The sequence below is a fragment of the Notamacropus eugenii genome, chromosome 5, assembly GCF_028372415.1.
Source record: "Notamacropus eugenii isolate mMacEug1 chromosome 5, mMacEug1.pri_v2, whole genome shotgun sequence".
In the NCBI taxonomy this organism is placed as follows: Eukaryota; Metazoa; Chordata; class Mammalia; order Diprotodontia; family Macropodidae; genus Notamacropus; species Notamacropus eugenii.
The window spans coordinates 253,494,813-253,511,448 of record NC_092876.1 but is presented as its reverse complement, the minus strand read 5'-3'; positions in this window follow the sequence as shown (position 1 = coordinate 253,511,448).

Below are 16,636 nucleotides of genomic sequence, written 5' to 3'. Positions count from 1 at the left end.
AAAATTGTTTTAGGTCCAGCATTTACCCTGGACCATTACCCTGGAAATCCATTAATTTACCCTATTAGTAATGAGGTAAGTATTAGTAAGAATTATATCTATGGATTTGGATTTCTTTAAATCTCACTATTTTATGTAATGTTTTAAAAATATGACTAGTATCATTGATTAAAGCTATTCTTAACACTTTTAACAAAGATTCTTGCCACTAAATACTTATTATTTGCAAATATTGTCATCATATCCATAATTTCTTCTAAATAACAAATCAATCTTTTATACATATGCTTATGTATGCATAAGTACTACCATTTTCTAATGATTGTTACACGCTGAAAAAGCTCTTGGACATGTTGAAGAATAGTCTGTTTTTCCCAGAAATTATAATCATCTACATTAGTCATTGTGTTGCTTTAGTAATTAGAAATAAGAAAAAAAAAAGGTTACTACTATATACATGCTATGAAGTTAGTCATATGCTTTCTTTCTGATAACCTACAACTGTTATGTGTGTCCAAATTCTGGAAAGAACAATTTTAGATTAATTTACTTTTTAATAAGTGTCTTAAAAGCAAAAAATTATGCAAAAGCACAGCATCTTTAAATGCAATGTAATTTATAAATTGTATAAAAACTAATTTGAATTTTAGAAGCAAGGCAACTTACCATAAGATATGATTCCCATTGAGGTATACCTTAGTGTCATAACATACTTACATTATTCTTTATTAATGTACTTCGGTAATTGATGAATTGTACTAATATACATTGACTCAATTAATATGCTGGTAAATTTCCTAATATAAATGTCATGACGCCTAATTTGAAGTAGTTCAACTTCCACTAATTGCAGTTTATGGGATAGTAATACTAAACTTATTCTATACTATGTTACTTGGGGGTGTAAGTATATGAATTTAGGAGAGGACAAAATGTATGGTGTTAGACTTATTTCAGGTAATTCAGCATTGTGATCTATTTCAACATATGATATTTCAGTTTAAAAAAGACTGAGAGGAAAAGCATGTTAGCCTTTCTCAGCTATGCATATCTATGGAAATACTTTTTAAAATTTCACCTAGTAGAAAAAAAGAGAAGCTATACAAATGCTAGTTCTCACCAATAAAACTCTTTAAATTCATACCGGCAAATCATAAAGACTATATGGCTCAGTCTTATTCTATATTTTCAATCACAACCATGCACAAATCATCTTAATTTATTCCTCTATTTTGGGCAACTAGGTGGTGCCATGGATAGAATGCTGGACCTGGAGTCCAGAAGACTCCTCTCTGCCTAAGTTCAAATCCAACATTAGGCATTTACTAGCTGTGAGACTCTGGGCAAGTCACTTAATTCTGTTTGTCTCAATTTCCTCATCTATAAAATTACCTAGAGAAGGAAATGGCAAACCATTCTAGTATCTTGGCCAAGAAACTCCCAAATGAGGTCATAGAGAGTCAGACATGACTGAACAACAATTAAACAACAAATTCCTCTATTTATGGACAGCAAGACCAGGCTACAAGTGCTTATTATGTTTTAATTATGTGACAGACACTAAACTAAGTGCTAGAGATACAAACACAAGCAAGAAGAAATTCAATTCCTGTCCTCAAGGAGTTTATATTCTCATGAGGGAAGGTAGTACATAAAAGTGTGGGGACGTGATAATAATAAAAGTAAAAATTTAAACAACTTTCCCCAGAGACAGTTTCTTTAATGGAACTATTTCTACTGTCATTATCTCTTCTTAAATATTGATTTTGGTTTTTTAAATTACAAATGACCCACAAAGCAATTTTCATTTCTTATTCTAAAAATTATATCAATTTATTTTTAAATAATCACCATTTATGGGATTGTCTAGTATTTCTATTTGACATTTAAATAATGTCTAAAATTCTAGGGGATTGCTTCTCTAGTCAACATTATGAAGGTTGCATTAATTAAGTTATAGTGATTTTTAATCTTTTTTTTCCTATTACCACTTTCTTATGTCTCAAAACAAGCAATTATTCTGTCATTTTTCAAGAAGGAGAAATCTTATAGCAAAAGATATGAACAATTTCTTGAACAGTTAAGCTTCCTACAAAGCAGGTTATCTGAATCATTCTTTAACAAGACTAAGCCTACAGTGGAAAGGCACAAATAAAACATAATCCTCACCAGCTAGAGATGTGTTTTAAAAATGCAGACAAAATAAATTTGCTAATCATATGTATTAGCTGGGGTAGATTGCTGTGCATAGATTATGCCCTCAGGGCTTGCACCAATGAGCCCTGAAGAAGAGGGGTAGGGAGGAGGGGATTTTGGTTATGATTTACATAAAGTAAGTACTTAAGTACTTACTTGCTTAAGTACTTAAGTACTGCCTCTAAGTAAGCAGAGTAGACATTGTTAGGCATGGCCATTTTGGGAGAGTTTTAATTGGTTATATCATACTGACTAGATTGATGCTGGTCCCTTCAGCCAATGATGGCCCACAGGAATGCTGGAGGATATTAAACGCTAGACAATCCCAGATAACCATATAAACATTCAAAATATATTTCAAAAATTTATCAGTATCCAGAGTAATTGCAGACTCTAACCTATGTGATAATTAATTTCTTCTTCAATACCGTTAAAGCCATACAAAGGGAAAATTCAAAGCAAGGACCCTAGTATCTTCTGTATCTGGTGAGCTGAAATCACTTCTGCTCTTTTCAATCCCATCTTCTTGGTGCACTGAGGGAGCCCTTTCTCGAGGAAGTCAATAAATGAACTATTCTGTCTGCTGATATCTCTGAGTCTCTGATTCATTGATAAAGGCCTCTGTATCCCCACACAGGAGTAAATACCCCTAGCCCATTGTGAAACAATAGTGGAAAGTGCATTAGATGAATCATTTCACACCCACATATTGGTAAGACCTTTAGTAATTAAGGTTTCTATTTCTGAAGTCCTACATTTCACATTGAGGAAACATGTTAATAAAGCACATTTTTCTTGAGCTAAAGAATGGTTCCTTTCTTTATGGAAGTAAATAATTAATTTTGAGGCCAGAAGGCTAAACAAATATAGAATTTAATTCAATGCAGCACACATTAATTCACTAGCTATTCTGTACAAAACACTGTACTCAGCACTGAGAGGACAAAAATGGAAAAAAATCTGAATATTCATCTTAAAATATTGGAACTGCAGTCCATCATCATATTATTAAATGATTATAAGTAGATTTCCTAGACACACCCCAAGCTCAGTATGTCCAAAACTGAGTTCATTTCCCACACACACCCAATCCTCTTTCAAACATCCCTATTTCTATTGAAATATCACAATCCTTCTAATCTCCCAGATTTATAATCTTGGCATTGTCCTCAACTTCTCCTTCTCCCTTATCCCATATATCCAATCCACAGGCAAATCCTCCCCTCCTGTCTTTCCAACCCTTTTGCACCTCTTCTGCAAAACTGGTCTTCTTTTTGCTCCTCACAAGTGACATTTCTTCTCCCATCTGATCCTCTGCACCAACTTTCCCAAGTGCCTGAAATGTACTTCCTTCCAAATGGCTCACAGAGTTCTCTTTTTTCAGATACAGCTGAAGTATCTTCTTCTACTTTCAGCTTTCCTGTGCCCCTCAAGGTCTAATATTCTCCTTCATAAACTATTTCATATTGAACTACTTTGTACTTACTTACATTTATCCATATATTACCCTGTATATACATAGTTACTATTTGCCTAATTAGGTGGCAAGTTTCTTGCAAAGGGGGATTGTTTTGTTTTTTGTACTTGTCTTAAATGCCCAGTACAGGGTCTAATAGGTATAATGTTGTTATGCTAATGAGATCTTTCCCACCTATTAACATGCCTCCCCATTAAGGAGAGTTTGATTAGGGAAGATTTGTAGGAAGACTCATATCTTTTGTTAATGAGGTACTGGTTCTCAAGGATTGCAATGCCCTCTGGCTCTAAAATATGTATAAATATTCTGAGATGAGGTTTTGCTTTGGGGCTTACTGAGTGCAAGTGTTTGTTTGGCCAGAAAAGACTCTGTGTAGCCCCTAAGGAGCCCCTCTTTCCCTTTGAAAACCCAGGTTTTGGTTCTCCTTTCTCTGGTAACTATGTATGTATAGTAAGACAGTCGAATCTATCTGTTGATCTATGATACATGTATTGCTTATGTCAGACAGTTGGAAGCCATGTCTGTTGATATTGATTTCTCTGTATCTTCTCTGAAGTTCAGGGTGCTGATTTTTCCCCCTGAACTAAGTGAATGACTAGTGCTTGATTAAAGTGATTGTTGACCCCTCAAAAGTTTCTTTTCTTCTATAAAAGCAAATCAAAGAATCTGTATAGCAGGTTTTCCTTTGTATATCAGGGTTGTTTTACAAATGTTGAAACCAAAAGGAAAGTGAGAATGCAAAAATGCAGCTGGCTGTATTTCAAAATAACAGCTAAATAAGGACCACTTAGTTTTTGGAATAATCATAAATTCCCTGCTTGATTTTAAAAGAATTCTTTTAAATATTAGTTAAATCAGCATGCTATACTATGGAGTGGTTTGCTTAGCTGAGCAATATTTGGGTTTCTAGCATTAAATAACATTTGTTAATTTATCAAAGAACATTAGGGAAGCACTTATTTTTGCAGTATTAAAAAAAAACCCAACAACCCAACAATTGTATTTACTATGTCTAAAGACAGGAACCTCGGGATGGTCCAAATACTATCGGTTTATCACAAACAAGTCATATTGAAGAGGAAGTATTCTGTGGAAATCACAGAAACACTGGAGTAGTCTGTGATCTGAGTGCACTTCCTACCATTGTCATGACTCACCAGACATCAGTTGACTCCCCAGTAAATCAAGGTCTTCTCAAAGTGTCATGATAAGTAGTCTGTCTTTTGTCTTGATCTCTACAGAACTGTCATCTTAGGCACACACAGTTATTATGCCATAATTTAGATTACATGGCAAAATTTCCTGATATATATATATATATATATATATATATATATATATATATATATATATATATATATATGTCTCTGGTGTATGTGTGAAGGGTAGGGAGGATCTTCCACTGAAGTCAACTTGAAGGGAAAAAAATTGATTTAATATTAAAGCCATTAACCTAATTTTCTGTTTTATATCTTAGTACAAGTAATTTCTTGGTGTTCTTTCTTGAGCGTTACCGTGCATCAAATAGAGAAAATAGTTACTCAAGGGCTTCAGAGTAAAAAAGATGAGTCAGTAATTAAAAGACTCCAATGAATCATTCTTGTCTTTAAGATATTTCTTTTGTGGAAAAAAATCACTACATTGTTAAGGAACTTTAAAGGGTATGTTTTTTTGTTCCTGCTGCCTTTACTTCCTCTCAGTCGACTCTCCCCTTGACCCCTTCAGCTGAGCTCTAGCCTCAGCACTCATGGCCCTCTGAAAGGTAAACAACAGTTTCTTCATGTTCAGACCCAAGGGTTTCCATCCTCATTCTCCTTGACCTTGTCTTGGCCTGGCATATATGACTAATAACCTTTCTCCTGAAAAGTCTCTCTGATTTCTTTTCATTGAAGTCTTGTGTAGGGAAAAATCCTGGATTTGGAGTCAGGAAACCTGCTTTTGAATACTGACTCTGCCACCTACTAGTTATATAATTGTATAAAACATTCAATGCCTCTGACCCTCAGTTTCCTCATTTGTAAAATGATGATAATACCTGCAAACTCTGCTTTATAAAGATATTGGAGAAATTAAGCAAGATTTTTTTACACTTAAAACTGCACTGAGACTTTTGGGACAGTTTGTATGAAAAATTTCTATGTAAATGCTTTCAGACACCATGTACTGTATGTAGCTTGTTCACACTAGACAAAGATGGCTGAATGAACAAGTATATGGAAGGATAAATGGAAAACCATCGTTCTCTCATTTTTCTGTTAACCCCTGGTATATCTCACATACTGATTCTTTTCCCCTCTGTGTTGTATTTCTACTCTTTCTTCTCTGTTACTTCTGCCTCAGTAGTCATAATTTTTAAAAACTTAGGCAAAGTTGATACAATTTTAAAATTCACACAAGAAAAATTTCTATCGTGGAAAATAATTGGCCTTCTGTGAGGCAGCATGTTGTAGCTCTGGAACTAGATTCAGGAAGACTTTGGGTATGTTCTATCTCTGACCACTTCTCACTTAAGTGACTAAGGGCACATCACATTTCCCATGAATAATAATCATAATCTTAATAGCTTACATTTGTATAGTGCTTACTCTGTGCAAGGTACTATGCTAAACACTTGACGAATAACTTGTTGGATCCTCACAACAATCCTGTCAGGTAGGTATTACTATTATCCCCATTTTATAGATGAGGAAACTGAGGCAAAGATAAATTAAGTGACTTGCTCAGGGTCAAACAGCTAATAAGTGTTTGAGACTCAGGTCTTCCTTACCATTCTATCCACCAGGCCACCTAGCTGCTCATCCCATATATATATATATATATATATCACATGTTACAAATGATATCATACATAATATATGTCTAACATCATCTCTTTAAATCTAAATTTCCTCATCTGTAAAATGTTAATAACAATGAGAGTAATATTTATCTCACAACTTTGGCCTTTGGGCTTTGTTTCTCAATTTTACTGTATTTAATTCCTCCATTCCACTCATTTTGGCAGGCATAAGCAAAGACACAAGCTTCATAAACTTTCCATATCTTTTCCCAGTGTTACTGTGGAAATTAGAAATATCAGAGAGGTGATGCCCCATTATCATTTCAGTAAACTAAGCAAGCATTGACAATGTTTTACACTCTCCAATTTAGTCAATTAAAATGAAAGGTATAAGAACTCTGTTAAGTTCACACACTGGTTAACAAGATGATGATTACAGACTATTCATTGCCTTAATCAGAATGAACTAGAAGTAATAGGTATTATCACTCAATCATATAAGCCCTGAAAGAAATTCAAAGAAAATTATTTGCCTGGAGATGAGTATCATGAATATCATTTTAAATAAATTAATGAATCTGAAATCAATAAATACGGTAAATTATCTCCCAGACGGATGTGTGCTGGTAAATGTTTAACAATTTGCTCTCCTAAGAGAGGTTGGAGAGGAGGGGCAGGGAAGTATGCATAATTTTAAGTTTAATTTTCATTATTAATACTTTCTCCCTCACTTTCTTGAGTCTAGACAATCAATAAAACAATAAATCACTCCCTGATTTGTAGTATTTACTGATTTTTGAGGTATAAATATTCACATTGAAAATTTAACAATGGGCTCTTGTAAACTGATAAACACTATCACACAAATATAAAAGTTTGTTTACAAAATAAATACAAGATAATTTTTGGTGAGTATGATACTAGCAGTTAGGTTGATTAAAAAAGGCCTTAAATCACAACTATGGGTTAAATGATTAGATCCAGATTTATGCTTGTGGTTGCATGTATGCAAACGTCTGAAGTACAATTTATGGCAATTTTGATGTCTTTCTTATTGAAACTTCATTTTGTTTCATTTGTATCAAGTCCTAGCTGAAATCCACTATTGTCCTATGTTACTTCTGGCCAGTCACTTAACCTCTCTGTTCTTCAGTTTCCTCATTTGTAAAATGAGAGAGTTGGATTGGAGGAGTTCCAAGGTTCCTTCCAACTCCCATTCTAGGATCCCATGACTTTTCATATTCATTGGATTTATTTACCATTTTATTTTCAATTGAGTCAATGTGGTAATGCTAAGAATTCAATGTGAAGCCAGTAAAATTAATTGGGCTACGCTAACTTTTTTCAGTCTCTAGGGTTTTTATGATTAAGTCTCTCAAGCTATGGGAAGCAAACAGTGAATCATGAGTCACCAGCTCCTGAGCTTCCTAGGAAAATAAAAAAGCAGTATTCAATGGTGATGTTAGGAACCACATGTTAATCACAGATCATCTAGCCCAACTTACCTGACTACAGAAGTTCAAAGGACCTCTTCTGAAAGGTCATTATAATTTTGTGAGAATCCAGAAACATTTAGCTCATCTCTTTGACAAATTAAGATCCCAAATCCATTTTTTTTTCACAAAAGGCTAGTAGAGGAAATTTGTGCTTCAATTAGCAGCGTTAGTTTAGATTTCAGAAGAAACTGGAAGGAAACTCAATGGCCATCTAATCCAAACCTTTCATCTTACAGACAGGGAAACTGAGGGCCAAGGAGGTCAAATGACTTTTCCATTTCAAGTAGTATCTGAGATAGTATTTGAAACCAGACTTCTGAGCCAATGATCTTTCTGGTATATCATGAGGCAGCTGTATAACACAGTGGATAGTGTTCTCAGCTTGGAGTCAAAGAAAAATCTGAGATCAAATATGATCATAAGCACGTTCTAGCTGTTTGACCTTGGGCAAGTCACTTAACCTCTGTCTGCTTCAGTTTACTCAACTGTAAAATGGAATAGCACTTACCTCCCAGGATTGTTGTGAGGACAAAATGATATAACATCTATAAAATTGTTAGCACTTTCCCTGACACATAGGAGACATTTAATGTTTATTCCTTCCCTTCTTTCCATGATGCTATCTAATTTAACTACATGACATCCAGTGTCTCTACTGACTCTGATTGTAAAAATCCTACAGTCTTATGATTAATTTAAAAAGTTGTGCTTCTTATGGCTTTTCAATAATATAACATGATCTTTCATTTAAATTGTTCTAGGTTTAGTGACATAATAGATTAATTTTAATCTACATAATGAACAGATTTAGATTTTATTGAGATGGGACTAGTTTATATTTACATAAAAGTGTACAGTATATAGTCTTGTACATACATTGTCTCATTTATCTTCCCAACAATCCTGCAAGGTATTTTGTGAAAGTATTGCTGTGGTAATTTCATAGATGTGAAAAATAATAGAAGATTTAAGTAACTGATCAAGGTCACACAACATGTAAGCAGAAAAGTCAGCATTTAACTCAGCCTGGTCTTTTTAGCTTCTTAACCCATACTCTTTCCTTCACAACATAGCTACCTCCCAAATGCTGAACTACGCTTGAGGTGCAGCTTAAAATCAAAACCAAATTATCATAATAACATGTTATAAAGCTACCTATCAGTCATTGATTAGAATCAGTATTTTTTTCTTTACTATGAGAAGTAAATCACCACCTATCATAATAACCTTTTTAAAAAAATCTCCTTAAGAATTATGTATATATATATATATATATATATGTATATACAAACTTCTAATATGTTGATATGATAAATTTTGCAAGTTTAAAATTAAATAGCACTCACAGTGATAAAAATGGACAAAACTTAAACAGCATTTTCTTAAGTTATTTTTGTGAGGCAAGCAGTGTTAGTATTGTTATCCCCATTTTAGGCATGAGGAAACTGAGTGCGAAAGAGGCCAAATGCCTCGTCCATGGCCACATAGCTAGTATCAGAACCAGGAATTCAACCCAAACTTATTGACACAAAGTTTAGAGCTCTTACCCCAACATCATCCACCTTCAATCCTCTTTTATCACTTTCCTATATCTCCTTGATAAACAAATATTCAAATGGAGCTGTGATCTTATAATTTGGATATTTCTTTCAATGCTAATCCATTCCTGCCTGCTTATTGCAACTCCTGTCCCTACCCTCCCATAAGTTCACGAAAGGGGTCCAAGTAACATGCTAGGACTCTTTTCCCTTACATTCTGCTATTATTGTCACATGCCAGTAGGGCACATAGGCTGTTGACTAACCACCTCTTGTCTTATCCCACTTTTTTTGTTTTATTCTACATTTTCCTGATGACACTTTTTTAAGCAATGACATTATTTGCTATAGATGGAGAGACAAATTCTATGAAAAATCCACATGACTCTAAATTAAGTGCAATCCAGTCCATGTAAGTTTGAAACATTTTGCTAATACTAACTTTCAAAGCAATAATATTCGTAGTGTATTTCAATGTGTTTGTGGAAAACAACACTATAATATTAATAACCAATAATTTCAAACTTTTTATAGAAGAAAAACTTTTTAAAACAAAATTTATGTTGTTTGATGCAATTGGTGATTGACATTTCATCCAAGCCCTATGAGAAATCAAACAGACCACATGGATTCTGAGTATTCTGGTTGGCAGCAAGAGAAAGGAGAAGGTGGGGAAAAAAGGAGGGAAGGCACTCCCAGTAGTGACAGGCCTTCCTTTGTTTCTGATCATCTCAGATCACCAGTAGAAAGAAGAAGAAATAGTGAAAATGGAAAACACATAAAACAGAGTCTTGGGGGCTTACCCACACTTAAGAGCAGGTTAATGAGTACATGAAGAAGATAAAGAACAAACCATCAGAAAACAACTTTGGAAGATTTCTGAACAAGGCAGTGAACAACCATGACTTCTTAGAAGACAGATACTAGAAGTATGTCTACCACCTCTTAGCAGAAAAGTGTTGGACTATGGGTGCAGAATGAAGCATAGGAATTAGACATTCATTCATGGCCAGCATGCTGATTTGTTTTGCTTGACTAGATTCACTGTTTACAAGACAGTCTTTCTATTTGGGAGAGTAGAGGGTAAGTTAGTGAATATTGATGGAAATAAAAAAAGAAACAAACAAGAAAAGCCATTAGTAAAACATTTAAAATACACAGAGAGGAAAAGGGAGAAGATACACACACAGAGAGGGAAAGGGAGAAGAGGATCTCTAAAGTCTGTCCTACCACATTCTTAGTTTTCTATTTGTATGTATTTCTATTCTATTTGTATTTGTATATGTATTTGTATGTAATATAGAAAAATATTTTCTATTTCTATTCTCTACCTACAGTAGAGATTGGACATACTTAATTTTAAACTTGGAAAAGTTATATCAACATATTAGAAGTTTTTTTTTCAAATATAAATATATATGTGTGTGTGTGTGTGTGTGTGTATGTGTGCATGTGCAATCCTTAAGGGGATTTTAAAAGGTTATTATGGCAGGTGGTGATTTGCTTTTCATAGTTTAGAAAAAATAGTAATTCTAACCAATGACTAATAGGTAGTTTTGTAACATATTATTATGACATTTTGTTTGCTCTTATTTTTAAATTTAGGAGGTAGGTATGTTGCAAAGGAAAGGGTATGGGTCAAAAAAGTTAAAAAACCAGACTGAGTTAAATACTAATTCTTAATCTTGACTGGAGTCTCAGATCAACACTGCAGCATCAAATATGTGCTCTGATCATCACCTTCCAGATTTCTAAAGGTCTACCTACAAAATTATTCTCCTATATTCTCCTCAATAACAAAAAGTGTCTTTGTTCCTTTCATTTAAAGTCAAAATTTCTTCTTTATAAAAGCATTGTGAGCATAATTGGCCTTTTTGAGGCAGTCTGAAAAAATCCTCTTGTATCTCATATATCTTTCAATTGTTAAAATAATTCAACTTTATATATAAAGAAGATTAAATCAACTCATGTTCCTTTATGCTGAGTACACTAAAAAAGGAAGATTTTCAATTGAAATAAACAGTTTTCAAATCTTTCCTTGGAATCACAGGGTAGTTCACCATCTCCTTATTTAAAATATGTACACTTGATATTCTTTATTCTGTGTATTAATCATTTGCTCTCCAAAAAGTAAGGGAAAATACACTTGGCCTTTATTTTATGTGTAACTTTTACTTTCTGCTAGGAAAAAATGCATCTTCAGGAAGTATTTGTCTTTTTTAAAAAATATATATAATTCATTTATTTTTCAGTTCTCAACATTCACTTTCTCAAGAATTTGAATTCAAAATTTTCTTCCCATCTCTCCCCACCTCCCACCCTAGGACAGCATGCACCCTATCCACCCCTTCCTCCAGCCTGTCCTCCCTTCTATTACCCTCCCTTCTTCCATCCCCCCTTCCCCTCTCTTTTCCTATAGAGCAAAAGAGATTTCTATACTCCATTGCATAGTTTAATTTACAGTTGCATGCTAAAACAATTTTTCACATCCATTCTGATAGCTTTGAGTTCCATGTTCTCTCCCTCCCTCCCCACTCACCCTCATTGAGAAAACAAGCAATTCCATATAGGTCATACAAGTGTAATAATGCAAAGCATTTCCATAATAGTTATGCTGTAAAAGACTAACCAACCACATTTCCTTTTGTCCTATCCTGCCCTCCATTTATTCCATTCTCTCCCTTGACCTGTCCTCCCACAATAGTGTTTGCTTCTGATTATCCCTTTCCCCAATTTGATGTCCCTTCTATTATCTTCCCTCTCCTATCCCCTTCCCTCTTGCCTTCCTGCAGGGTGAAATAGATTTCCATATCCAATGGAGTGTGTGTTATTTCCTCCTAAAGCCACATCCCCAGAGAGTAAGGCTCAATTATTTCCTTTCATCTTCCTCCTCTTCCCCTCCATTGTAAAAGCTCTCTCTTCCCTCTTTTATGTGAAATGATTTGCTACATTCTACCTCTCCCTTGCTCTTATCCTAGTACATTCCATTGAACAGTAAATTTTATTTTTTTTAGGTATTCTATCTTCATATTCAGCTCACTGTGTGCCCTCTCACTGTCTCTCTGTCTCTCCCTCTCTCTCTCTCTTTCTCCCCCCCCTCTCTCCCCATACACACACACACACACACACACACACACACACACACACACACACGAACATATGCATACCTACACATATATAATATACACATATATACATACCCATACACACTTACATATATATTCCCTCTAATTACCCAAATCCTGGAAAGGTCTCATGAATTACAAATAACATCTTTTCATGTAGGAATGTAAACAGTTCAACTTTAATGCGTTCTTAAGACTTCTCTTTCCTTTTCACCTTTTCATATTTCTCTCGATTCTTGTATTTGAAAGTCAAATTTTCTGTTCTGCTCTGGCCTTTTCAACAACAATGCTTGGAAGTCCTCTATTTCATTGAAATTCGATTTTTCCCCTGAAGTATTACACTCAGTTTTGCTGGGTAGGTGATTCTTGGTTTTAATCCTATCTTCTTTGACCTGTGGAATATCATATTCCAAGCCTTTCAATCCCTTAGTGTAGAAACTTCTAAATCCTGTATTATCCTGATTGTAGTTCCACAATACTTGAATTATTTCTTTCTGACTGCTTGTAATATTTTCTCCTTCAAATGGGAACTCTGAAACTTGGCTACAATATTCCTAGGAGTTTTCCTTTTGGGATCTCTTTCAGGAGATGATCAGTGAATTCTTTCCATTTCTGTTTTACCCTCTGGGTCTAGAATATCAGGGCACTTTTCCTTGATAATTTCTTGAAAGATGATGTCTAGGCTCTTTTTTGATCAAGGTTTTTTTCAGGTAGACCAATAATTTTTAAATCATCTCTCCTGGATCTATTTTCCAGGTCAGTTGTTTTTCCAGCGAAATATTTCACATTGTCTTCTATTTTTTCATTCTTTTGGTTTGGTTTTATAATTTCTTGGTTTCTCATAAAGTCATTACCTTCCATCTCCTCCATTCTAATTTTTAAATAACTATTTTCTTCAGTGAGCTTTTGAATCTCCTTTTCCATTTCATCAATTCTGCTTTTAAAGAATTCTTCTCATTGACTTTTTGGACCTCTTTGGCCATTTGTGTTAGTCTATTTTTAAAGGTGCTATTTTCTTCAGCATTTCTTTGAATCTCCTTTAGCAAGCAGTTGACTCAGTTTTCATGATTTTCTTGCATCACTCTCATTTCTCTTCCCAATTTTTCCTCTACCTCTTTCACTTGATTTTCAAAATCTTTTTGAGCTCTTCCATGACCTGAGACTATTGCATATTTTTTTGGAGGTTTGGGATGTAGAAGTCTTGACTTTGATGTCTTCCTCTGATGGTATGCTTTGTTTTTCCTCATCCAAAAGGATGGAAAAAAATACGTTTTCACCAAGAAAGTACCTTGTATTTGTCTTATTTTTTTTTCCTTTTTTGGGCATCTTCCCAGCCAGTTACTTGACTTTTGAGTCCTTTGTCAAGTGGAGATTATACTCTAGGGACCTGTAAGTTCTCAGTTCCTCCAAGGAGGCACAATGAAAGAAGAGGAGTTTATTCCTCTTCTGACCTGCACTCTGGTCTGTGAGCAACTACAAGCACTCTTTTCTACCCTGGAACTGCGAATAGCATTCCCTCTCCACAGCCACCATTAGCTTCACCACACCAGCACTCCTCCTCACCCCAGGGCCACCAGTCAGGACAGAGATCAGCTGTTCAATTCCTATAGGGTCTTTAGGCCAGGGCTTCAAAAGTGGAATCTGTTGCAGCCCTGGGGCTGGGGCCAGACATATGAACCCTTCTCATCCAGGTGAAAGAGCTTTCTTACTGACCTTTAATGCTGTCTTTTTCACATTTGTGGGTTGAGAAATCTGGGAACTGCAACAGTACTCATGATTCCACACTGTGAAGCCTGCTCTAGTCCTGTCCATGCCATCCAAGTCCAGTGCAATAGACCTTTCCTGTTGGCCTTCCAGGCTGTCTTGGGCTTGAAATCTATTTCACTCTTTCAATTTGTGGCTTCTGTTGCTCTACAATTTGTTTAGAGTTATTTTTACAGGTGTTTTAGTGACTATGGGAGGGAAAGGTAGAGCAGATGCATCCTTCTACTCTGCCATCTTGGCTCCACCCCAAGTATTTGTCTTAAAATGCATATTTTAACATTTAGTCCAGCTAAGTTATCTTCCATATATTACCATGAAAAAGATTACATAGATTTATCTTTCATACTAGACCAGGGATCTTAATGTTTTGTTGGTGGTGGTGGTGGTGATGATTTGGGGTATCATGACCCCTTTGGCAGTCTGATGAAGCCTTTGGATCCCTTCTCAGAGTGATGCTTTTATTTGCATAAAATAAATTGTCCAGAATTATAAAGGAAATCAAATATAAGACTAAGAAAAACTCTTGACAAACAAGTTCACTGACCTCAGATTAAGAACCATTGACCTAGATTATTTCATTTTTGTCTTGGTATCCTCAGTATCTAACACAGTGCCAAGCACAGATTAGGACTGAATCAATATTATATTGAATAAACACCAAAATTGCAGTATATCATTTTCTGTATCTCATTTTGATATTTTTTCATATGATAGAACAAGTTCTACCTAATTATCCCTGAAGATTTATAAACATTGCTAGTGCTAAGGATTGTTATATTAAGTGGCAAAAATTAACCCAGACTAGCACAATGGTTCATTTTCAGTGTAAAAATATATCTCACTATGAGCTATAGAATTATGTTGCTGCTTAATGAGGCACTTCCCATCTCTGAGCACCACTCTTAACCAATTTCATCACCTCCAATGATAATCATAACATTGTTCTCAGGGGAGGGACTTGTAGACAGCTTCCTTCCTTCACATTACCAGAGGAAAATTATTGTTTTCTAAGACAGCAAGCACTCTAGGCAACTCCACATAAGATGGGGGGGGGGAAGGCATAATTAGCTTACTCTTTTTTTCTGCTAAAGTGGCGGAGAGAAGTATCAATAATCTTGAACATTTTAAAGTTTACAGTTTTTCATTTGCATTGAATGATTATGATCAAAGTTTGGGAGATTTATTTAATTAATTCACAAATGACTCAAACTTATCGTTTTAAAGTATGTTGAAACCTCATGGTCAAATGGCTTTTTAATGTTTTTTTAATTGGTTGAAAACATGATTTCATCAGCATGAGGGTCTTTTACTGTGATATTTTGGACAAGATCAGTGATATCAAACTCAAATTGAAATGAGGGCCACTAAATTATACATAAGTATCCTTGTAGGATATGTATTGACTTAGAAACATGGTAACATCATGTTTAATCAAATTTTCATTTATTTTGTCAAATATTTTGCAATTATATTTTAATCTGGTTCTCTGCACTTGAGAATGTTGTGGGCCAACAAGATGCATGTTGAACTCCTCAAGAATAGAAACAGATTTGGATTCGTTGTTACTTAGTGTTGGTAGGTTGTCCATGTTCAATAGTTCATTCTGCCTAATCACCAGAGTGGGAAGAAGAAAGATGGACTGCCTGGATAACTGTCAGTTATTATTTTATAAGTCTTATCTCTCCAACTAGATTGTAAGTTTCTTGAGGATAGGCACTGAATTTTATATTTTGCTTCACCCATAACTCCTACAGCAGTGCAAAGTATGTAATAGATGTTCACTAAATAATGTTTTATTGACTGTGTTGGGACAAGGATGGGGGGTTGACTGAGTATTTTATGGTGATTACTTTTTTTCCTATGTCAAAAGCATTCTGCCTAGTATGGAGATGTAAATTTCTGACCTTGTTCCTTAGTTTGAACAACTAAAGCCACTAATACAGCTGCTGTCTCACACCATCATAAATCTACATTAATATACTTATGAGCTGTCTGGTGCTGGGTAAATTACTTAACCTTTCTGTACTTATATTTTCTTATGTATACAATTAGAGGGTAGGATTTGATGGCCTCCAAGGTCCTAATAATTATAATATTATTATAAAATATATATACTACAATAATATAATATATAATAAATTATAATCCAAAAACTGATCTTACTATTTATACCTTATTCAGTTACTGCTACTTAAGTCCTACCCTCATGTATCATCATATCCTAGAGTTAACTCTGTATTTTCAAAGATTATACCAGTGAA